The sequence below is a fragment of the Dunckerocampus dactyliophorus genome, chromosome 21 (genome assembly GCF_027744805.1).
Source record: "Dunckerocampus dactyliophorus isolate RoL2022-P2 chromosome 21, RoL_Ddac_1.1, whole genome shotgun sequence".
NCBI lineage: Eukaryota > Metazoa > Chordata > Actinopteri > Syngnathiformes > Syngnathidae > Dunckerocampus > Dunckerocampus dactyliophorus.
In genome coordinates this window covers 13,524,348-13,548,297 of record NC_072839.1, presented here as the reverse complement: position 1 = coordinate 13,548,297, position 23,950 = coordinate 13,524,348, and the positions used below count along the sequence as shown (strand labels likewise).

Below are 23,950 nucleotides of genomic sequence, written 5' to 3'. Positions count from 1 at the left end.
TGCAAGACAGCACACAAAGACGTCTGACACTTGACTTCAGGAGATAGCCTCAACCCTCAACTGAATAGGGCCCTTGCTTTTACATAACAGTGAAGGAGTGTGCTCTTTGAAAACGGTCTTTTTCTTTTTTTTTTTTTTACAAAATGAGACTAAAACCTTTCTACTTTTCAATATATTTTTATACTCCCGTTCGTGACCCATGTTACTGCTAGACCTTGAATAGGAGAAAGAACTCAAATGAGATGTTTCAATCAAATGGATCCACTGTGATATACCTAACTGCAACGTACGTAACTGTCGGGTATGAGAAAAAAAAATGTCTCCATCGTTTACACAGATGAAATCACTGAAAGTGATTTTATGATGGACACACTTGACACAGACAAATAAGAATGCTGTACACTGACATCAATAACGAATCACAATGTGTGCCAACCACATTTCGTGCATACTTTTTCTGTTCCGCTGTTAGAGCCAGGGACGAGCCGTGCCTATTTTGCTCCTCATGTTAAAAAAACAACTTCATTCTACCCGATATTATCATCTTTTGCCTATTTATGAGCAGTTTCGGGTAAAAGTTACTGATGTTTTTTTCCCTTCCTTGTATAGCCAGTGTTTCCCACAGGACTGCAATGTATTTGTGGTGGTGAATTACCCGGATTGGGCTGATGTCATCGTCTAATTTGCCTAATTGGCCATGGCGCATCAAAAATTGATTGGGAAAACATAACAATAAAAAAATATGTCCAGAAAGACAAATGAACTTTCTTCTCTCGCTTCTTTGTGTCATTTTTTTAATGTCACAAATCCACAGCAGGACCCGCTGTCCTCGCCACTTCGCACTTCGAATTTTGCGGTTTCACTCAAGCACAATTTTTCAAAAATTAGTACATCATGCTGTTTTTCGTGGTTGAAATCAGGGTTTAGTAAAAAAAAAAAAAAAAAATCATATTTAAGCAAATGTTACATATTTTTTTGCCTAAATCAAGCAAAAATGGCTAAATGAACTAAAATACAAACATAAGGCATTTGGATGACACATTCAAAGACGTGGTGAAACGTAGTATTCTACACTGATCACTCCGTGTCAGTAATGTTGGGCGAGACACACAAGCACCAGACTAATTGCAGGTTTGAGTTATTGCACAACAGGCACAATAAACCTTAACTCAAGCTACTGTTGGGGCCAAAACCCACTCCTGGCTAAAAGTCAACTCTGAACCCCTAACATCACTTCCTGTCCGCCCACTACTCAACTCTCCCAGCACCAGGACATATTTACAGCAAACACACGAGCACAAGCAGGGCTGCAACTAAGGATTATTTTAATAACCAATTAATCGGTCGATTATTTTTCCAATTAATCGATGAAACGGATTTAAAAAAACACACATTTAAAATTTCCACCTCTTTATTTAGAAATAGAAGATTTGAACTGACAGAACAAATAAGTGCACGAACACCAGGTTGACTCTTGAATATTCTGTTAAAATAATGTTAAATAATACAAAATCTAAATGTTTGTCAAATAGCTGTCAAATTAATATGAAGCAAAGACCTACAGTTAGTGGTTGGGTCCGCAATATATCAGAAAAGAGGCAAAAATGCCTATCACTGTTTTCCAAAATCAAAGCTGATGTGAATATCTTGTTTTGGCTAAAACACAAAGATAATAGGTCTGCTTTCTTGGATGACTCAGGAAATTAAAAAATGTTCACATTTGAGAGACTGAAATCACAGGATATTTACATATTTAAATGAACAACCAAATTAATCGATTACTAAAATCGTTGTTGATTAACTGGGCAATCGATTAACCAAGTAATTGTTGCAGCTCTAAGCACAAGTCTTATTTACAGTATGTCTTAAATGGCTTATTTTCTCTTATTATGTCTACTATGTTAGGTAATATGAGTGTAAAGGTGGCTATACAGGTGTTATTTTATATCTAGAGAGCATACTTGGACGGTCATAAACAGTTTTTCAATTCTGTAATATTCCATTAATAAATAATAACTCTTACTTCACAGAAATTCACTCATCACGGTCAGTTCTGGAACTAATTCACCACAATGAACGAGGGATTACCATATCCAAAAGTTTCCAATAAGATCAGACAAATTTGCTAGATTTGTCACCTTTTTGACAAAGAGCATCTAGAGGGGTCTGAGTACTGCGTGTTACCCAGCATGCTTTGCGGTGCGTATATAGGGGCGTAATGTTGCATGCATGTTCCATGTTGAGCTACATCCCCAAACACGCATACATGAATCTTTGGACTACAGTAAAGCAGTAAACCAGGAGGACAGACGAGCACCAGCAGACATGCAGATGATCTATCAGGGACTAAATGCAAGTTTTAAATATTTCATATCGTGGTGAGCTTTTCACAGATGGGAGAGTTTAATTAACGTCTGTGGTTCATGTTTGAAGAACATCTGGACTTCACATCAGCGATTTCTTTTTTGGGGTTATTTTTTTACTCCCTCGAGCACAAAAGTTTGTTGAAAAGTTAATTAACAGACAGCGTGTTGAAAAAAGTGAACAAAAAGTTTTACGGTGAAGTCGAAGCACTGTGGGTTTACAGGCGAGAGGCTGTTGTTTCCGAAATCATTAATCTGTCTTGGAGTGCATGAGAAAGTTGCAGCCACTCAGCAGCAACACAACCAATGTTGTAATGGTGGTAAGAATCAGCCACTGTGCACAACACTACGACAAGTGTAACACATGTTTCACACCAACAGCTGAGTAGCAACATTTTACAGCGCACGCAGAGCTACCTTTCTACACATCAAGACCAACTGCAATAGAGCAAACCGGGAACATTTCTGCTTGGCGACTGTACTATCTACGAACACTGGCAAGAACCTGTCGCTATTTGCTGTTTTTGGATGTTATTCAAGATTCAAGATTCAAGAGAGTTTTATTGTCATGTGCATAGTACAACAGCAGTTATACCATGCAATGAAAATCTTATTCTGTTCATTCTCCCAAGAAAAGAAAGAAAACAAATGAAAGAATAAGAACATAAGAAACATAAACACATAAACATATATACCAATAAATTAAGCAACAACAACAGAAGAGACATTAATACAAGTAAATAATACAAATAAATAAATAAATAAAGTGCTATGAGTGTGTGCGTGTGTTGCGTGCGGCGTGTGTGAGTGCTTCGTTGAGAAGCCTGATGGCCTGTGGGTAAAAGCTGTTTGCCAGCCTTGTGGTCCTGGACTTCAAACTCCTGTAGCGTCTGCCTGACGGTAGGAGTGTGAATAATGAGTGTTGTGGATGTGTGCTGTCCTTGATGAGGTTGTGTGTTCTGCGTAGGACTCTAGATGTATAAATGTCTTGCAGTGAGGGGAGGGCTGCCCCAACAATGTTCTGTGAGGTCTTGATCACCCGCTGGAGTGCCTTCCTATCACGTGTTGTACAGTTACCGTACCAAACAGTGATGGAGGCGGTAAGGACACTTTCGATAGTGCATCTGTAGAAGCAACTCAGGATTGTGGTGGACATGCCAAATTTCCTCAGTCTTCTCAGGAAGTACAGTCTCCTTTGGGACTTCTTCAGAATTTGTTGGGTGTTGTGAGACCAGGTGAGGTCCTCGCTGATGTGTGTGCCAAGGAACTTGAAGGTTTTCACCCTCTCCACCTCAGTCTCATCAATAAACAGGGGTCTATGCGGCTCCTTTTCCCTTGTTCTTGGGTCGATGATCATCTCTTTAGTCTTATCTGTATTGAGAAGGAGATTGTTATCACGACACCAAGCTATGAGGTCCGCCACCTCTCTTCTGTATGATGTTTCAACACCACCAGTGATCAGTCCGATGACTGTAGTGTCATCTGCAAATTTAATGATGCTGGTGTTGTTCTGGGAGGCCACGCAATCGTAGGTGAAGAGCGTGTAGAGGAGTGGACTCAGCACACACCCCTGTGGGGTCCCAGTGCTCACAATTCTTGAGCTGGATGTGCGGTTGTGGACTCTGACTGACTGGGGCCTGCCTGTGAGAAAGTTAAACACCCAGTTACAGAGGGAGGGAGACAGGCCAAGTGTGAGGAGCTTATCTGTGAGTTTGTGGGGGCTGACTGTATTAAAAGCAGAGCTATAGTCTATAAATAGCATTCTGACGTATGTGTCCTGGCCCTGTAGGTGAGAAAGGGCTGTGTGGATGGCAGTGTTGACTGCATCATCCGTGGACCGGTTCTGGCGATATGCAAACTGTAGAGGGTCCACGGTTGCCGCCGGGATGCTCTTTTTGATGTGGGTCATGACTAATCTTTCAAAGCACTTCATAACAATAGGAGTGAGTGCTATAGGGCGATAGTCATTCAAGCAGGTCACGTTGCTCTTCTTGGGTACGGGCACTATGGTGGTGGACTTAAAGCAGGTCGGTACAGATGCTTGTGCAAGCGACAGGTTAAATATGTCAGCAAGCACATCAGCTAGCTCTGATGAGCAAACCCGAAGTGCACGTCCTGAGATGTTGTCTGGCCCTGCTGCTTTTCGTGGGTTTGTTTTGTTTAGAACCCTGCGCACATCAGCTGATGTCACCATGAGAGGTGAGTCCTGTGTGCTCCCCAGGTTCAGCCACCCTCTCTGCTCATCAGGAGTTTGGGTGTCAAAGCGGGCATAGAACTCATTCAACTCATCAGGAAGTGTGGTTTGGCTGGACGTGGCTACGCTACTCTGCTGTCGATAGTCTGTGATGTGCTGGAGCCCCGCCCACATGCGCCGAGGGTCTGAGGTGGAATAGTAGCCCTCCAGCTTCTGTCTGTACTGTCTTTTGGCCTCTCGTATGGACCTCCTCAGGTCATATCTGGCCTTTTTGTAGTCATCAGCGGTGCCCATGACAAATGCAGTCGAACGAGCACGTAGCTTAGCCCTTACATCACAGTTCATCCACTGTTTTTGGTTAGGGTATTTTCTGTAATACTTGGTGGTGGTAACAGTCTCTATACATGTGCTAATGTAGCCAGTAACAGCAGAAGCATATTCATCCAAGTCAACAGTACAATCTTCCCTCCCCGCTGCAGTTTTAAACACATCCCAGTTTGTGCAGCCAAAGCAGTCCTGAAGTACTTGATCAGTTTCTTCATTCCACACTTTAACTGCTGTACTTACAGGGGGAGCTTTTTTAAGAAGTTGTCTGTATGTTGGATAAAGGAATATAGAGATGTGGTCGGCCTTTCCAAAGTGGGGTCTTGGAACAGCCTTCAAAGCACCTTTCATGTTGCAGTAGACTTGGTCCAGGATGTTATTTTCCCTTGTGGGAAAGCTCACATGCTGGTAATATTTGGGGAGGACAGTCTTGAGGTTACAGTGGTTGAAATCGCCAGATATAATAAATACAGCGTCTGGGTGTTTGGTCTCGTGTTTATCAATGATGTCATGCAGGAGGCCTAGTGCATTAGCAGTGTTAGCTCGTGGTGGGATGTAAACAGCAGTTAAATACACAGCGCTAAACTCACGAGGTAAATAAAAAGGTCTGCATTTCACCATCAGCAGCTCAATGTCCTGCGAGCAGTACTTTTCCATCGTCTGTACGTCTGTGCACCACCGTTTGTTTACGTAAACACAGACGCCGCCACCTCTGTGTTTACCAGACGCTAAAGTCCGATCTCCCCGGTAAGCAGCAAATGATTCCAACTGGATCGCCGAGTCCGGTATATCCTCCGTCAGCCAGGTTTCTGTGAAGGTGAGGACACAGCATTCCCTGATCTCACGTTGAGCTGTAATCCTTGCTCGTAGTTCGTCCATCTTGTTTTCAAGAGAGCGGACGTTGGCTAGCAGCAGGCTTGGTAGCGGTGGCCTCGTCGCTCTAGCTTTTAGCCTAGCATGCAGGCCGGCTCGCTTGCCTCGTTTACGCCTCGGATGCTTTGCTCGCCGGGTATTCAGCTCACCAGGTCCGCAGGCTGCTGCGTTCTCCCGGCGCAGAAGAAAGGCAAAGTCTGAGAGGCTAAATGAAGGTTCATGGTGAACCCTGCCGATGTTCAAAAGTGTCTCTCTGTTGTAATGTACTGCGTGAGTGTGTTGAATGTCCAAAATGAACAATAAAATAGCAAAAAATAGAAAAACACGGGAGAGTGTCACAGAGACGTCTGCCACGGAGGGCGCCATCTTTATGTGAGCCAAGATGGCTAACACCGAAGGTCAGATTGGCACATGTTGGCAGACATTTGTTACTAGTATGTGTTCTGTCTTTTTGGGATTGTTGTTGGTACGAGAACTCCAAGAACTGCCAAGATGGCGGTGGAGGCTGAGCTCACATGAAAAAACAACACACACAACCAAAAAGGCTTGCATTTGAGTTGGCTTCTATGTTGTTGCCAAGCACACACGGCGCTCTGCAACTCCGCTCCGACGCTAATGCATGCGATCGGGCCGTCTCATAAATGCAGCAGCAATTGGCGCCGAGCGTCCAGCGCCACTGCGGCTGGCTAATTGGCTTTGATGGACAAAGGCCTGCACTAGATTCATTAGCGCAGGTCGAGCTGAGCCTCGGCTCCCCCCTCCAAAGTAACAATCACATAATCGCACAAATCACGCAGAAGACGACGAGAGCACAGCCGCGGTTCAGTTGGACTTCTTGACCCGGAGAGTGCAGCAAAAACAGGATTTGACGCACTCAAGAGGAGGATGGACAAATGTGAGACACATACCGACCCCTCTGGGACAGTGTGTGCATCTCCAAGAAGCGATATTGTCCACTTGATACACTTTTTATGTAACTTACCTTCACATCAAGGACAGGAAGTAGGCAGAAAGTGGGCAAGAGCAGCAGAAGAGGAGTGCTTCACCCAGTGGTGAGAAGTGGGGTCTTCCACCTGGAAAAGAGTGTCAGTTTAAGACAGGGTGTGTCCAAAGTGCGGCCATGGGGCCATCTGCAGCCCACAGCTTGTTTTTTAGTGGCTCGCTGCACATTGTAGAAATAAAATAATGTTTTTAAAAAACAGTAAAAATTTAAACCATAGAGTAAAAGGGCACAATGGAAAGAGAAAAAGCCTTTGATGCTTTGATGTTGATACTAATAACTAATAATGACAAAATGATAACTTTTTTTGCCTTAAATATCTAATGTGGCCACCCCTAGTTTATGATGTGTATCGAAGCCTTTTTTTTTTTTTGCATAGCGATCCTAAGGACAGTGGTGGGACTAAACACCATCCATCATTTTTCCATACTGCTTATCCTCACTAGGGTCACGGGTAAGCTGGAGCCTATCCCAGCTGTCTTCGGGCGAGAGGCGGGGTACACTCTGGACTGGTTGCCAGCCAACTGCAGAACACATACAAACAACTATTCACACTCAGTCATACCGGTGGACAATTCAGAGTCTCCAAGGAAGTAAACATGACTTATTTCTTAAGGGTTTTAAACACTGACCAAAAACATTGCCTTTAAAGTTAAAAAAGTTTAAAAGAGAAAAGACTGGCCTTGGAAAAGATTATTTTCATCTTCATTTTTTCCTATAGGGGAAAACCTTTAAGATCCCAAGAAAACATCTTGGGTTTTATCTACAGAACATGCCGTATGATTAAAAGGCAGCTTATGGCTTAAAATCAGTTGATTTAAATGTCAGCTGATGGTGGATTTAAAAGGCTCTTCTTGTCAAATAAAACTTGAATGATGACATGGAAAGCACATACAGTATACAAAAATTCTAATTCCTGGGTAAGAAAGTCCCTGGTTTGATTCCCCGTTGGGTGTGTGCTTCTGTTTTCTACTGGTACCGAAATAAGAACATCTTGTTAGATGTCCAAGCTACTGAAGTCAAAACAGACACCAAATGAGACTGCACACTGATTAATATTACACGGCTTCAGGTGTTACTGTGGCACAGCTTCATCTTGATGTGTGTTATTCCAGGAGACCCACCGCTGGGTGGTGTGCAGAGAAGTGCGTTGGACAATTATTGGACTTGTGTCAGCATCATGTTCATCCTAAGTGAAGCAGTGGTGACCATCCGCAGAAGCGCAGCTGTGTCGTCATTGCTGATGTCATATGTAATAACAATTCATCAGAAATGGCCTCCATCTGTTAGAGTGCAAATATCGAAATGTAGATTTAGTCCATTAACGCTCGCCCGTCTCTGCTTATTGGATGCCCCTGTGCCCTTCAGGTTGCCATGGAGACGGCAGCCCGCACAGCCGCTCCGTGTACAAAGCCAACAATTTCTCTTAGAAGACCATATAAAAGAAAGTAATAATTATGCTAATTAAGAGGGAAGCGTGTAGCAGGGATCAATATTGATCAATGTGATACAGCTAGACCACAATAATAGCTGCCACCATCATAATAAATTCCACATATTGTTGACATTTTCACTCATAACTGAGCATTATCTTCTTAGTAAAAGCAGAATTTGGCATACAGATCTTTTATTGGATCTCCTTAGTGTTAGCTTTATAGCATATGACAGACAAATGTTTAAAAATATTGGGGGCTTTTGCAGCAATCAAACAAACTTAGAAGACAAACTGAAGTGGGGGAGAAAATTCCCGGTTTTCTTTTGGCGACATCTGGTGGTCGCATTAAGAACTGTACCGGCTCAGGATCTCTGCGATTCAACGCAATCCAATATATTTCACTTGTCTTCATTTGATTAAAAAGTACTGCTTATTGTAAGGCAAGAGTGCGTTTGTGTGAATGCATAGTGAACTTCAATTGTTTAAATACAATTTTCATTTAGTAATAGAAAATATACATTAAAAAACACATGTAAAATTCACCAACTGAAAAGAAAAGGAAAAAACTCACAATGTGCACCGAAATGTATCTCTGCATTTAACCCACATAATAATAATGTGGCTGTGAAAAGTTTGAACAGTTTGTGCCTCCAGTGTGATAGCAGATGTGTCCGCACTGATGCAAAACCGCTCATTTTGTCAAAGAGCTATAGGCAGGAGATGCCAGGTATTTTAATGTGGCTTTGTTATCTTGCCAAAGGCTAATGATAACGCTATTTCACCATCTGACGGGCAAGGGAATGAACCAAGCGACTGCTCTGAATTCATCATTAATGCTTCAAAAAGCAGCTTGACAGTGTGATTGTGTTCTCCTTGTTGTGTTGCTACGTAGCAAGGGTGGCTTGATGAGAAGTGCATCATCTACCCTCCTCTGTCTTCTGCATCGTCATGCATCTTTCAAAGTAAACATCTGTGGAGTCAGAGGTTATCTGTAAGCGGCAAGCTGACAGGTTTTTTTTTTGTTTTTTTTGCTTCTGTTGTCCCGCAAACGGCCACCAGGGGGCAGAAAAGGACAATTTAGACATTTATACATATAGCAGGGAAGAATCACGCCTTGATTTTTCTTCACAACTTTCACTTTTCACCTCATTTTTTGATGATGGATGGGTCATTACCCATGATGCATCACTCTGCATGTGTCAGTAGGAAATGTTTGTATTTATAACCAGGCGTTTATTTACCACAACGCAGCATGCAATGTTTGGAGAGAGGCTGTTATGAACTCACGTATGGTGAGTTAATGTTTGAACTAATCATGATATGGAATGTATGAGAAAGTGGAAAGGAAAACATTGCTCTCTTTAACCGCATGCTCATTTATGAACAAGTATTTTGCACAACACAGCAGCAACAGAACCAATGTTGTAATTTTGGGGTAATTAGAGACCTTGAGGGCAATTTTGTGAACTGAATAGTACAGCACGGTATAAATTATGTGATTACTGTGCATTTAACGGCTAAGCTAACTTGCAGTTGGGAGATATTAGGTGGAGATGGAGGTTTTGTCGGGGCGGGTGAAGGATGTTATTCCATGTGAAGGTGACTCGGGATTACTACTTCCCCATTCCGCTATCTTTTCCTCCTGGTATCTGGACGCCATCATCGCCCCGCGGAATGAGCTCGGCATCCTCCCCACCGTCCTCGTCCTCATTACACACAAGCTCAACGAGGCTTTCCTGGTGTTGACAAGGCACAACACAACCAAGATGGCCGACAAAGCTGAGGTCAAAGAGGATTCTCACATCAAGCGATCCTGACATTTCTTCTTCTTCTTCTTCACTTTTCCCTCCTCCGTCTGTCTCGCTTCTGTTTTTCTTTCATTTGCTTTGGGAGGCAAACTTAACCAAAAGGAAAGCAGTGAAATGTCAGGAGGTGAGCACCTCAACCTTTCGACATTTGCCGGGATAATCAATCAGGCTGACGGCGTGAGCCCGAGCAGGCCACTCGGGCTCATGGGTAGCTGGCGTGGCGGGCGCGGGAAGCAGCCGCTCTCGCTAAAAGTAATTAACTTGGAATGGAGGCAAAGAGGAATTAAAGAGACGGCACGCGGGATGTCGTCGATGTTTGGTCTCGCTGCTTCGCTTTCTGTGTGCCGTTGAGAACAGTAATGACGATAATGTCATTCCATTAGCTCGCTTGGCCATTAGGCAGGACCTGCAGCGCTGCTGGACACCGGCAGAAGCATTAGAGGCCTGAAATACATCACACGGTTGTCTTATGTGGTGCTCACTTTGACTTATTGATCAAAATATGTAAATTAGGTGTGGCTGCTGGTTAGATTTTATTATTAATGCATGCTAAAATATCAATCAAGAGCCATATCAGCTACACTGATAGCAATAATATTAGTTTACATTCATGCTGGCATATCACAGCAATCCCTATATGCCATGGATTCTCAAAGTGTGGTACGAGTGCCACTGGTAGTGCGCCAGCTCAGGAACACCAGACATTTAAAAAGACATTGCTAGTCAATCGCATGTTTGGTTTGTTTCCTTCCTGATGCAAGCCTCCCACTTATCAAGGCTTGGGACCTGTAGCAGACATTTCCAATGATAGGGCATCCTATCATTCAGTATGTGGCCCCCTTTTTGGCTTTCTGGAACGGCTTTACATTATTTCTAATGGGAAACAACGATTCGGTTAGCGTCCGTTTTGGTTAGAGTCGGACCATCTGGAACGAATGAATGACGCTAACCAAGGTTCCACTGTATGCGGCCAGTGTTGGTCAGCGTTTCTCCACTTTCGGGGCATTTCACGATGTCTAATTTCACTTCACTTTTCACGTTCTCTTTCCAGGCAGAAGTGTCTTAGTGGGAGACTAAATGAAGGGAACTAAAAAGAATGAATATGTATTCTTCTGCCTACGTATTTTTCTGCCACACATACGGAACTCGTCCTCTTTTTCTTTTCGGGCAGGATTGATCATTTATGGGAGTGTGTTTGTAACCATAAAAGGTGGTAACACGAGGATCGCCTGTACTTGCAAAGTAGAATATTTGATGGCATGCACGTGCACACAGTGATGTTGTCGTTATTAAGTGTGATGGCTGTAAGCATGAATGAAAAGTCCATTTGTTGGCCACCTATAGCGGACCCCTTAATTGCTTGTGATTGATTTGGGACCGACCCGACTCCTCAACACTTGTCATCTAAATGTGATTTATGTTTCCTGGGCAGCACTTGTCGAGTTTCACAAATCAGGAAGCACATAAACACACACACACACACACACACACACACAAAAGGAGCATCCCGGTGACTTTGTGATTCACGGGAAGGAAAAAGTTTCAAGGCCGGTCGAGGAGCGAAAGATGAAAGAGGTCTTGTAAAGATGGATGACATCGGAGGGAATCTGGGCAGCACGGCGAGCCAAGCGGCAGCTGCTCCGTGGCGTCATTTAAGACCCCCCACCCTAGCTTCCGGGTTGCATCTAGCGTGGTTTTTGTGAGGAATTTGGCATCTTGAAATGGGAAAGGGTAAGAGAGGCAAAGAGGAAAAATGTTCATGACGTCCTGGCAGCGCTCCACCGACATAACACTCTCCGATTTAAAGGAACAGTACGCCTCCTCATCAATATGATGCCTTATATGACTGGTTTTGATCCTCAATACATTGGTCAGTGTTAAGGCAAATTGTACCAGGATTTGTTTTTTACTGTCATTTTTAAAATTCCGTGATTCTGATTATATTTGCAGGTGTATAGAATATAACACGACACTATTTACCCTCAGGACCAATTTGGTCCTGTTGACTTTTTCCATGAACACATGCTGCGCCTAAGCCTCGACCTTCAAAATAAAACAGGTTTTAGGTGTGATGACCCCTCCTATCGTCACAAATACTGTATTCCACTTTGCACCTCATCTTTGGAAAATATCGCATTTTCCCTTTTAAAAAATCGGACAAAAAAATGCATCAAAATAAAAAATAGATTTTCAAATGATTAAAAAAAAGTAGGTCTGAAGGTCATCTTTGATGTAGGTGTATCGAACAGGGGTGGGCCACACTGGGACTCGCGGGCCACACTGGGTTAAAAAATGTGTCAAGAGTGGCCGTCCACATATCAAACAGAACGACATACTGTACTTACTCACAGTGCATCACAATAACACCACACACCCACAGCAAGTTAATGCATCACATAAATCTACTCCTACTACTAAATATGTAACTTAAACTGTTATTTCAAAGTGCCCACAAGGCATGCTGGGTACTCCAGGTGCAACAACAAAACAAGCTATGAATGACAAAACATTAGCTAACATTATCAGGAGCATGTGAGCATCCCTCCTTCCTTCCCCGACAACCCCCTCAGCATGTTTTGCAATCAAGCAAAAATGGTGGCATGTTGGGAGAGGGAATACCACAAGCTACCCAGCATGCCTTGCGGCGGGAATATATGGGTGTAATATTGGCATGGGTGTTGTGCGTAGACGTTTATTTGTATGCCCACATGGTGCAGTATGTAGGTTACAGTGTGTGTCACATGTTGCGTTGTTTGGGTCGCAAACACCCGGTGGGCCAAATTAAGACATTTGTCAGTCCTGATGTGGCCCACGGGGCCGCAGTTTGCCCACCCCTGATATAGAATTAAACGCTGACACTATTTACCCTCGGGGTTAATTTAGTCCCATTGACTCACATTACATCCACATGTTCCACATGTAAACGGCAATCAAAATAAAACAGGTATTAGGTGTGACAACCCCGCCTCTTGTCCCGAATAGTACACTTTGCGCCGCATTTTTGGAAAATATTGCATATTTTCCCGTTTAAAAAATCTGACAATAAGTGCATGAAAATATAACAAATATTTTGAAATAATTTTTAAAAACTTAGGTCTAAAGTTTCGATGTGGTGAAACTGAATAAAAAAAAATAACAAATGTCCAAACATTATGAGAGGGACCATTTCGGGACCTAATGGTAAAACGTGTAACTTCAAGGGTCCTCAATAAAGGACAGGGATTGATTGCATTGGAAGTGGGGCACTTTGTGCAATCACAGCTACCTCTAGTGAATTTCCCTGCTGTGGGATAAATAAAGTACAAATACAATATCTGAAGCCTATCTTTGTCATTTCATCATCAAAAACATCTTCAAGTTCAACACACATCAGGTGTGCTCATTTGTAGCCTGGAGTCAGTTTTTTTGTCCTTACGGAAACCACACAAGAACTTTCTCATGTTTTCTTTTTAATAAAGCGCACCACTGACATGAGGCATGAGGCAAGTAGAACTACATGGTTCGCTGTGAGTCCAGTCTTGCTGAGGTGTCGATTCATCTTTCTAAGAAGTCGAACATGAAGCGTGTGTGCGTGTTGAACATGTTGGTGTGGAAATCAATAGCAAAAAGTAGAAGGAACAAGACAAAGACTTCTTCTCCTTTTGGGTCTCAGCTGTTGGAAATGAAACGCTGCAAGGTACGGTCCCACGAAGGGACGAAAGGGGACACACACGGTGGTCTTGAAAGGTGGCAAAAAGGATGTCAAGCGGTCATCTACATGTCTGCAGTCAAGCTGCGCCCCCTTCCATTGCATGAAATGATGCATTTTACGCTACAAGTGCACATTGTGACTCTCATTTCCTGTCAGATGATTTTCCATGGCAAAAGAAAACATTTTTTTCCCCAATGTTTTTCCTTTTCAGGCGGCTGATATTTAAAAATGTCTGCTGAGGGCATGAGCACCCAAAATAAACTAATTCATTTCACCTCCCAAGGGGATGCGCTGTTTTTCTTTCATTAAAGCGCACAACGTGCACGTTGGGGGGCTCTCCCTGCTTGTTGCTTTCCCTCCTCCATTGTCAGGCATCAAAGTACTCCCGCAGACGCTTTTCCCGATTTTAGCTGTGGCTTCTGGTCTCGTTTTCACTCGTGAGTTCCTGATTCACTGGAGTGGGACTTGCTCTGCATGTGTGAGTCTCTGCGCACGAGCTTTGCGACGACTAACTCGAATAAATCGAGTACTCGATTGACTTCAGTGAGTGACTCATGGATTGGACCTGTGCCCAAAATGCGGCCTGGGGGTCATTTGTGGCCTGTGGCTGTTTTTTTATTGGCCTGTGGCACATTCTAAAAATATTATTTAATAAGAACATAAAAAAAAAAAACACAGCAAAAATGGAAAAATCAGCAGTACTTCTACCAGAATAAAGTGAAAATATTAAGAGAAAAGGTTGTAATTTAACGCAAAAAACGAAGGCCGTAATATTATGTGGATAAGTTCAAATATAGCAGGATAAAGTTGAAATATTAAATATTTTTAAAAACTAATACTATTATGAGAAACAAACAAAAACAATGAATAAGGGTGTCATTTTTGGAAAACTAGGCTGTGAAAAAGTTATAACGTTACAAGAATCAAGTCAAAATATTATGGAAAGAAAGATAAGAAAAAATTTCACAATTTTACAGGACTAAACTTGTCAAATTCTGAGAAAAAATATAGACAAATATAGACATAAAGTTGAAATATAAACAAAAATACAACTACAGTTATAATATTATTGGAATAAAGTCCAAATATTAGGAGAATAAAGTCATAATGTTACAAGAAAAACATTGAAGAAAAAAGCTGTAAATATTTGGAAATTTTCAAAAAATCAAAAATGGGAGGGGGGAGCAAAGGCCGACGTTATTACTAATAATAGGATTTTTCTCCTATATCACAAAGCTGAGATGCAGTTTCCTTGAAATATGTATAACTTTTTAGCATATGCTATACAAAATATCAAAGTGACCCTTGCATCTTTTCATTTTTCAGTATCCGGTCCCTTCTTGGTTTGGGATATACAGTATATACTGTATATTATATATATATATATATATATATATATATATATATATATATATATATGTATGTATGTATATTATATATATATGTGTGTGTAAAAAGTGGATAAATTGTACCATAGTGTTTCTTGGATGCACACACCAACAAACTTGGTTTACTCAAAGCACTTTTAAACTGTAAATTCCAGCATCAAGGCTAGATTTTGTACAACCCACGTCCACTATTGTGGCACTTCCAACACTTTAAATTGGTGAAAAACACTATAATATGGCACCTTTGGCACCTCAAGATGATGTTGGTAAGGAGCTCTCTCCAAATTCCAAACTCATTAGCAATGAGTGTTAATAAGTAGGACGCTGCCTTGCTTTTTTTCCCCTCCATTTAAACGGGTGAAGAATAGGCGGCGCTGTATTTTTAATGTTTGCTCTTAGGAGTCGCTTGCACGCTCCTCTGAGCTCTCACGACCCCAAAAATGTTTTAAACGCACGGCACAGCAGGCACGAAACAGGCCGCCACTTTTTAAGCAGCGACTTCCTCTCACCGGGAACACATTCTTCCCGAAGAAGCTTGCTTTGTGCATTGGGAACGCAATACAGAGTCTTCCCTACAAAGTTGGAAGCATACACTTGTCCAGATTGTCTTGCTAAAGTGACAACGATTGGCGTAGCAGAGGCAGCCGCGTTTGTCCATCCAATCGCACTTAGCATGGGTTTCGTTTGAGGGGTTCTTCTTTGGAAGGAGTTTTTCCTTGCCTCTCTCGCCAAATTGCTGCTCCATATGGAAGATGCATTGTCTGTTGTGAACTGACTTGAGGTATCACAGCAAGAATCCTACTGATTGATATCGACATGAGTTGGTGTCTAAGGTGGTTTGAGGAAAGGAGAGAACTCGGTTGATTTTGAGGCAGAGAAAATGCCTTCGATCTTCTTCTTCATGCTTGTTTACAATAAACAATTTAGAGGAGATTTACGGCGCATCAATGAAATATTGAAATGCACTCCCGGGTTGAGGCCGCAGAGTTGCAGATTATGCATGAATGCGAGATTGCCGCCGCCGCCGCTTCTCCTTCCTTGAGCGTGTCTTCCCCGCCTGATAATGCAAACAATAATTCACCGGGTAAACATTCCGGTCGACAGCCATTTCTGGAGCGTTTCATCCTCCCTTATCCCAACACGGAGGGGGTGGAATACGTTAGCGGCTTTTGTGGAGGCTCGCCGTGCGTTGAGAAAGCGCAATCGTTTCCATTATTTCCGCTGAACGCACCGTCAACCCGGTGAGCTGATTTGGCGCCCGCCCCTGTCAAATGGCGGCCCCCGAACACAAAGGTGGTGAGGCGGGTGCCTCGCGGGGGCCTCTTTGTTGAGCTCCTGGGAGTTTGATTCGCTTTGGGGAAAAAAAGAGGACGCGTTCCAAAGGGAGCCGAGTGCTGTTTGGATGCTCGTATTGTGAAGCGTAAAGCTGCAAACAGAGCCGAGGGCGATGGAGGAGGTCACACAACCGCTTCACTTTCTCACTAAACACGCCAAATATATGCCAAGTCTGGCGGGGTGTTTCACTTTTGACCTCCAAAGTGATGCGTTGGCCATGGCCCTGCAACAGCGCCGTGCTCTGAGAAAATGTCTCCAATTTGAAGAATTTGGAGGAGACTTAAAGTGAACACAGTGTTCCATCCACAGAGGAAGTAGAGCTCTCATCTGTCCTCATCATTGCCAGACTTTTGGCCACAGGATGATGGATGGGAGTTATGATCCGAGACCAGCCACGAATAGCAAATAACCACAAGTGACGCCCATAAAAATGTCTATTTTTACATTTTGGACCAAAAAACAGTGAATGTGCTACGACCTGTGAAAGCTGAGCCGTCAATATGCAGGGATCCACCGTATCCAAACATTCCCAAAATAACGCATCATACAAAACATTCCAAAGATGAAACCGTGTAACAAATAAGTGTCTTTCACGCTTCCATATCACATATTAAAAACCACCAATTACACAGATTGGATATCAAAGCCACTGGAGTGCATACAGGTAGGTACAATGGACCACATACAGGCACACTGGAGTGCATACGCACAGGTACAATGGCTTGTGTATAGGCCCACTGGAGTGCATACAGGTACATTGGCGTGCGTACAGCTACAGTGGAGCGCATACCTGTACATACAGGTAAAATGGAATGTGTACAGGAACATTATGGAGTCCATAAAGTTAGACTGGGGTGCATGCAGCAATGATGGAGTGCATATACTGTAGCTACACTGGAGTCCATACAGTTAGACTGGAGTGCATACAGCCACACCGAGGTGCATACATACAGTACATACATACATACAGGTACAATGGAGTGTGTACAGGCACACTGGAGTGCATTCAGGTATACTGGAGTCCATACAGGTACCCTAACATCCATACAGTTAGACTGGAGTGCATACAGCCACACCGAGGTGCATACATACAGTACATACATACATACAGGTACAATGGAGTGTGTACAGGCACATTGGAGTGCTTTCAGGTATACTGGAGTCCATACAGGTACCCTAACATCCATACAGTTAGACTGGAGTGCATACAGCCACACCGAGGTGCATACATACAGTACATACATACATACAGGTACAATGGAGTGTGTACAGGCACATTGGAGTGCATTCAGGTATACTGGAGTCCATACAGGTACCCTAACGTCCATACAGTTAGACTGGAGTGCATGCAGAAATGCTGGAGTCAATACAACTAGACTGGAGTGCATGCAGCCACACTGGGGTGCATACATACAGGTATAATGGAGTAATGGAGTGTGTACAAGCACACTGGAGTGCATTCAGGTACACTGAGTCCATACACACTGGACTGGAGTCATACATACTGGAGTCCATACAGTTAGACTGGAGGGCATACAGGTACACTGGAGTGCTTACAGCTACAATGGGGTGCATGCAGACATACTGGAGTGCATACAGTTAGACTCAAGGGCATACTGCTACACTGGAGTCAATACAGCTACAGTGGAGTGCCTACACCTACACTGGAGCTAATACAGCTACACTGATGTTAATAGACGAGAGTGCACACTACATGGTACACATGTGGCCTGTTAATTAACATGTTTTGTAATTGAATCCATCACCGGTCCAACCTCCTCACCAGGTGTGTAGTGTACAGTAATAGACAATATAATGTAATGTGCAGCTGTTCAACCATACATGCCTGAAATCAGCTTCATGCTAATGAATTCTGAAGTAAGACTCCCAGGAGATGACTCCATTGCCGCGTTGGAAAACAATCAACCTGTGGGAAACATGCGAGCTATCAGCGGATTTAAAAATAAAAGGCCTCCGGCTCTAGAGAGGCTGCATGCTGCTCACGCCGCCTCCTCCTCCTTCCTTTGTTTTCTTCATCATTCATGATATTTTTAAAATGTGCCTCGTGTCTTTTTAACTCTGCAGTGAAACCTTAACGCCATTACTGGGGGATCATACCTTCATTGTGGTGGGGTTACCTGACATTAGTGTTACAGTCACATCCTCAACAGCAGCAAACCAAAATATTTCCATGTTGTTTACACTTTGTGTGTCACCATAGCAACATGAGGTCCCAGAGACCCCCGCTGCGTGGAAACAACTTTTACTATCTTCTAATGTGGTCCTAATTTGAATGCCTGCAGTGCCAATTTGTGACCAATGGCCTCAAACTATTTATGTCTAACTCCAACTTAAATCAAACTACAAACTCCAGAGTTTGATGGTGGGAAGCACAAACACTGCAACAATGGTTGCGGGTAGACTAGTATAAGCAGTTGTTGTGCGTGTGTGTAGTTTTTCTTTACAATGTGCCATCGCCAACTACTGGCCTGGCATGCATATTACAGTGTTTCAGTCGCTTCGTGCATTGTGGTGCTGGCGGTATGCAGGCTCATATAATCAAACAATATGATAGCTCCCACGTCTGGATCTAGAGTTATCAGAACTCCAGGCTTTGTTTTAAGATGAGTAGCAAAGCCTGCTTATTTTCAAAGTTACGGAAACACCAGACAACTTCAAAACGGACACAATTTTTCTCACTTTGGTGCTCATAGGCATATTGTCTGTGATTACAAAGTTTCAGGGCTCTGTCTCAGTTACTAAAGGATCGGATCAAGCTTGGACGTTTTGCGGCCTTTTAAAGTGCAAAACTTGAGCTAAACTTTGCTTCAAAGAGCTTGGGTAAAAAGCTAAAAGTGTCACAAGCGATTCAAGTGAACTTCCCTCCCGGAAAGATTTTTGATTTCATCGTTCCAGGTGAGAGATTTTGTCAGCAGGGGGTTGTCGCAAGGAATCCGATTAGCTAACGCTGCTATAAGTATGATAGACTCTAATCTTTCATGTTCATTAACACAACACGTGAAATTAGCGGCTTGCTCTTCTTCTTTTTCTTCCATCATTTACATTTCAAATATCGCCATCCCTTGCGTGCCTCGTGGCGAGCGGCGGTGCAGCGTGGGCAACGGGTGATGGGAGCAATTAGGCCGGGAATATTGAAAACATGTCAGAGGTGATGAAAATCCTCCGGCAAAAAAGTCACTTTTAAGGCGAGATGATAGCCAGGCAAAGTTCTTCCAAGGCTGATTAGATCTGGCAGGGAAAGCCTTTCAATTTTAGGAGGTGTAACGTCTTCTGCACTCGCTATTTCTGTTGATTTTTGTCTTCAAGTCTCATCGGGTCACATTGGGTCACATGATCATAGAAGATGGACAGGTGATGTAGGCTGGAAGACATGAAGAGATTTTGAATATGTTCGAATTACCGAGGAGAATCATGGCTGCTCGAGTGCTGACCAGACATGATTTTTAACCCCAGATCATTTACACATCTTAGGTTTAAAAAATGGATAAATCAAAGGCTGAAGTGAAATAATACTGCAAGGTTTTAATATACAGCAAGTAAAATCAAAATTGAAGACGATCCGATGAGAATTGTGACTGCTCGAGTGCCGACAAGAAAATAAGCAGGATTCAAAAATTGAATTGCATGAATACTGTCGATTTTAAACATGTTCACATGTTTTCATGTAAGTGAAAAGGGACAATGGTGCTGCCCCAGCACTGATGAGAAATACAAGTCACCTTGACCTCCAACACCAGCTTTCGCAAACAACTTGAATTTGATGTCTTATAAATACATACAAGTTTCTTTTTCTATTTCTGGGTTCGTTTTGACAACTATGCCGGTGGAGTGCTGGAGTGACACCATCCTGTGTCCCATCACGAGAGTCAAAGTGCACCGAAACATTAGCCTCTTTCACGCAGAGATCTAAGATTTATTCAGCACCAACAAAACATTTCTGTAAATGCGAGTGAATCTTGGTTAAACTTCACTCTCGTCCTGCCACTGTTATGGCTCTGATAATACACCCAAGGCCATAAAACCCCAGGATTGACATTGATTCCCTGTTTCCAATAGCGACACAAAAAAATCTGGGAAAATCTGTCTTCGACAAGCAGTGTGAAAGGTCTGCAATTAAAAATCGTCCAAGCTGTTATTCGGTGATGTTTCTCACTGTGGGCGTTCACCTCTTCATGCATCAAACACCTTTTCCGATGTCGCATGCGTGCTGAGACTCATCCGTCTACACGTCTTCACACCTCAGATCAACACTGCGGGAACAGCGGGGGGGGGATAGTGTGTGGGAGGTGTCGCAGTGTACGGTGTCGACGGCCTGCAGGAAACGAGCTCCATCGCACAGCCAACTGTAACGGCCCGTAATTAGAGCGCTGATTAGTTCGGACTAATGAGCCAAAAGAGTGATCCCGCTCGCACGTCAGTGTCACTGGGGCGAGAGCTGCAGCGCCAGATAGCCTGCATGATGGCGGCCGCTCGCTCGTTAACCTAATTAACACCAGGTGAGCGGGCCGTGATGGAGAGGTTGCTGCGGCAGTCACTTTGGGAGATTTGGGCAGACAGCTGCTTGGCTTCCATTAACATCAGCATTTCTGACTAATGCTGCATTGCAGGAAAGTAGGAACGTTGTAAATTTCGGACATCTGACAAGGAAAGGTGCTACAGGACAGTGGTTCTCAACTGGTTTGACTGCAAGCGGTGACTCAAATTGCAGAAATGTTTCAACTCCAACGTCTCAAATATCTTATATTTAAAGGGACAAACAACATGAGCTTCAGCGGTGAGATGCTGTCTCTCTCTTTTTAGGGCGTGCTCTTCTCCACCATACATGTATATCTGCAGCCGTGTGTGTCAGACAGACGGCACGTTAAGTCCGCAATCGATGTCCTTCCCCCTAAACATGGCACACACCTTGTAAAGCGAAGCAAGCGAATAGTACAGACAAGAAGGCAAGGTGCATTCGCGAACATTACATTTTTTGGAGGGAGGGGGGGTGCCCAGGCTCTGCGACCCACTTTTGGTTTGCAACCAACCAGTTGAAAATCAGAGCTACAGAATGTCACTCAAAGTCTGTGCGGTAGTTACATGGGAGACAGTGGGGCCCAGTAAATAATTAAATTCATCCATCAATGGGGGTCACCAGTCACTATTTTACACGGTTTACACGGTGTCCCTATATCTGGACTCAAAGGAGATGTGGGGTTCAAGTTCATGCGATTCTTGCAAAGTGCATCAACCTTTGCGTCACTAATGTTGAAAATTATAGCGAAGATGTCAAAATATGCATTTCAGCCTATGTGTCCCGACTTTAGGGACACCCTGTTTCACATTTTTCACCAATAAAGTGTCAGAGGTGCCACAATGGATAGATGGATGTAGCATAGATGCTGGAATTTAGTGGGAACACGCCGTTTTGTGTGTCTCTAGCTTTAATGCTAATGAGCTGTGCCTGGCCACGCCTGTCTGCGACACAGTGGGTGTCTCCCGCTCTGGGGCACATTACCCACTTTTTACATCAACACTACACTGTAACTCTGCACTTGTTAAACATATTAGATGCCATAGATGCCACGCAAAGTGACACTAAGGAGTGGGACAGGACGACACGAGCACATACCTATAAAAACAAGTGGATCAAACTTAGAGCTCCCATGTCTGTAACTGACCGACGGATAGAGCATAGAGCTTGAGGCTTTATTTTAAGACGTGTGGCGAAGCCCATTTTTTTAAAAGCCGGCTGACCTTGATCTCATACACAGGCTCCATAGACACATGTTGCATGATAACAATTTCCCCTAAAATTTTGGCTCTAATTTCAAATTTGACAACCTCACAGGCACTGGAGTTTATGCTGGGTTAAGTTCCTGGATTATGTGCACGTGGAGAGTCGACTGTGTTCGCCTTGACGTCCCACAATCTTGCCTAAGATCAGCAGTAGAATTATTCTAAGAAATGTCAGCATTAGTAGGATTAGCAAACTAGCAGGGAGGGCGCGATGAGACGTTGCCAGATCAGGTGTCATGGTTCCAGAGCGGCGATATGAGATACATGAGATATCATGAGCAGCAGCAGCAGCACGAAAAACAAAACCATTCATCTGGTGGCTCCAAAGCCCTCCTCACCTCGGGGTGCGTCCGCCTCATTAGTGATGTCAGACGTGAGATAACGGCCTTATTATCCTCGTCTGGCCAGACGGCTCTTTAGCGTGTCATATCTTAAATGACTCTTGATTGCGGAGATTTAGCCAGAAGGGAACTAAAAGCACATCGCCGTAGTATGTGTGTGTGTGTGTGTGTGTGTGTGTGTGGCGTCTATTATCACGACGGCTGTGAAGCAAAAAGCCCCCATGGCAGTAACACAAAGCGTATTTAACCACAAAATAGGAGAGCGAGGCAAATAAGGATGGAAAAGTCGGCCGGCGTGACAGACTTAAGTATCCTATTACACCATGGTGACGCTTTCATCTGTTACTTCAAGGCGGAAGAGGAGATAATAAGTGGTGTTATTGGGCCATCTGATGCGCCCTGAGCCCTCCATTAGTGCGTGGCCTGCAGCACTCTCGCAGAGCCAGCTCTTCATCAACGAGTACAAGAAAGATGCGACGATTGCAGCGTTCCATAAAAGTGAGAAATAGGATAGGAGTAGAAGTAGTCGTGTTTTAGTTGGACGCCAGAGAAAAAACATGGCCGACGACTACTGCGACTATAGAAATGGATGCACTTTCCAGTAGACAGTGTACAGCTTGCATAGCGGTATATATTTACTATCCACGAGGGTTGTTAACAATAAACCCATGCAACCGGAAGCTTCCTGTATCGATAATAACCAGCCATAAATCTTTAGATCAATGGATTGTAGAGACGTGCACCGGGTATCGCAAGAGAAGCAATCGGTTGACATTGTCCCATAAACAACGCTAGAGTCTGGGCTGCCGGCGAAAGGATTGTCACGCTTGCTCCATACGGCTTCACTAGTCACCGCCTAGCTCATCACCGCGAACGATTTTCAACACATATTGTTATGACATTTTGAGCAGGGGATTGATCAAAGAAAAACTCTTGAAAGGTGTCGAAACAATATAAACATTTGACATGTTTTTCTGTTTGCTTTATTTTTGCCAGTGGCTTTCATATAATTGGCATCTTTATTTTATAATGTAACATTAATGTCAACATCAACAAACATTTACCGTAGAATCGAATCGAAACTAATCGTATCGTTTGTACAATGCATCAAATCGTATCGAATCATTCTGTTTTCAAAATATAGCGTTTTTGAATCGTTTCATAATTTGTGCATCTATATTCGAATCGAATAGTCTATCAGGGAGAAAATTGCATCCCTACTATCCACTGAAAATGAGTGTCTAAAAAGCTGGTAACACAAGCGAGTGGCAACATAATTGTGTCGAGCATGGTTGTGGCAGCATCACCGTCTGGGACTCCAAAAGTGCTGCTGGGACAGGGGAGCTGTGGTTCATGTACTAGGCCACTGTGAACCAGAGCATGCCTACACAATGAATAT

The 23,950-nt window shown here is 43.4% G+C and overlaps 1 protein-coding gene across 2 annotated transcripts in view; it reads right to left on the bottom strand.

The window, feature by feature from the left end:
• Positions 1-23,950, bottom strand: part of drosha (drosha ribonuclease III) — a 194,613-nt gene that overhangs the window by 132,693 nt on the left and 37,970 nt on the right. For both annotated transcript variants that reach the window (XM_054766124.1, XM_054766121.1), the window contains exon 5: positions 6,737-6,827. The gene's annotated coding sequence lies outside the window, so the exon portion shown is untranslated. The remainder of the gene's footprint in view (positions 1-6,736; positions 6,828-23,950) is intronic.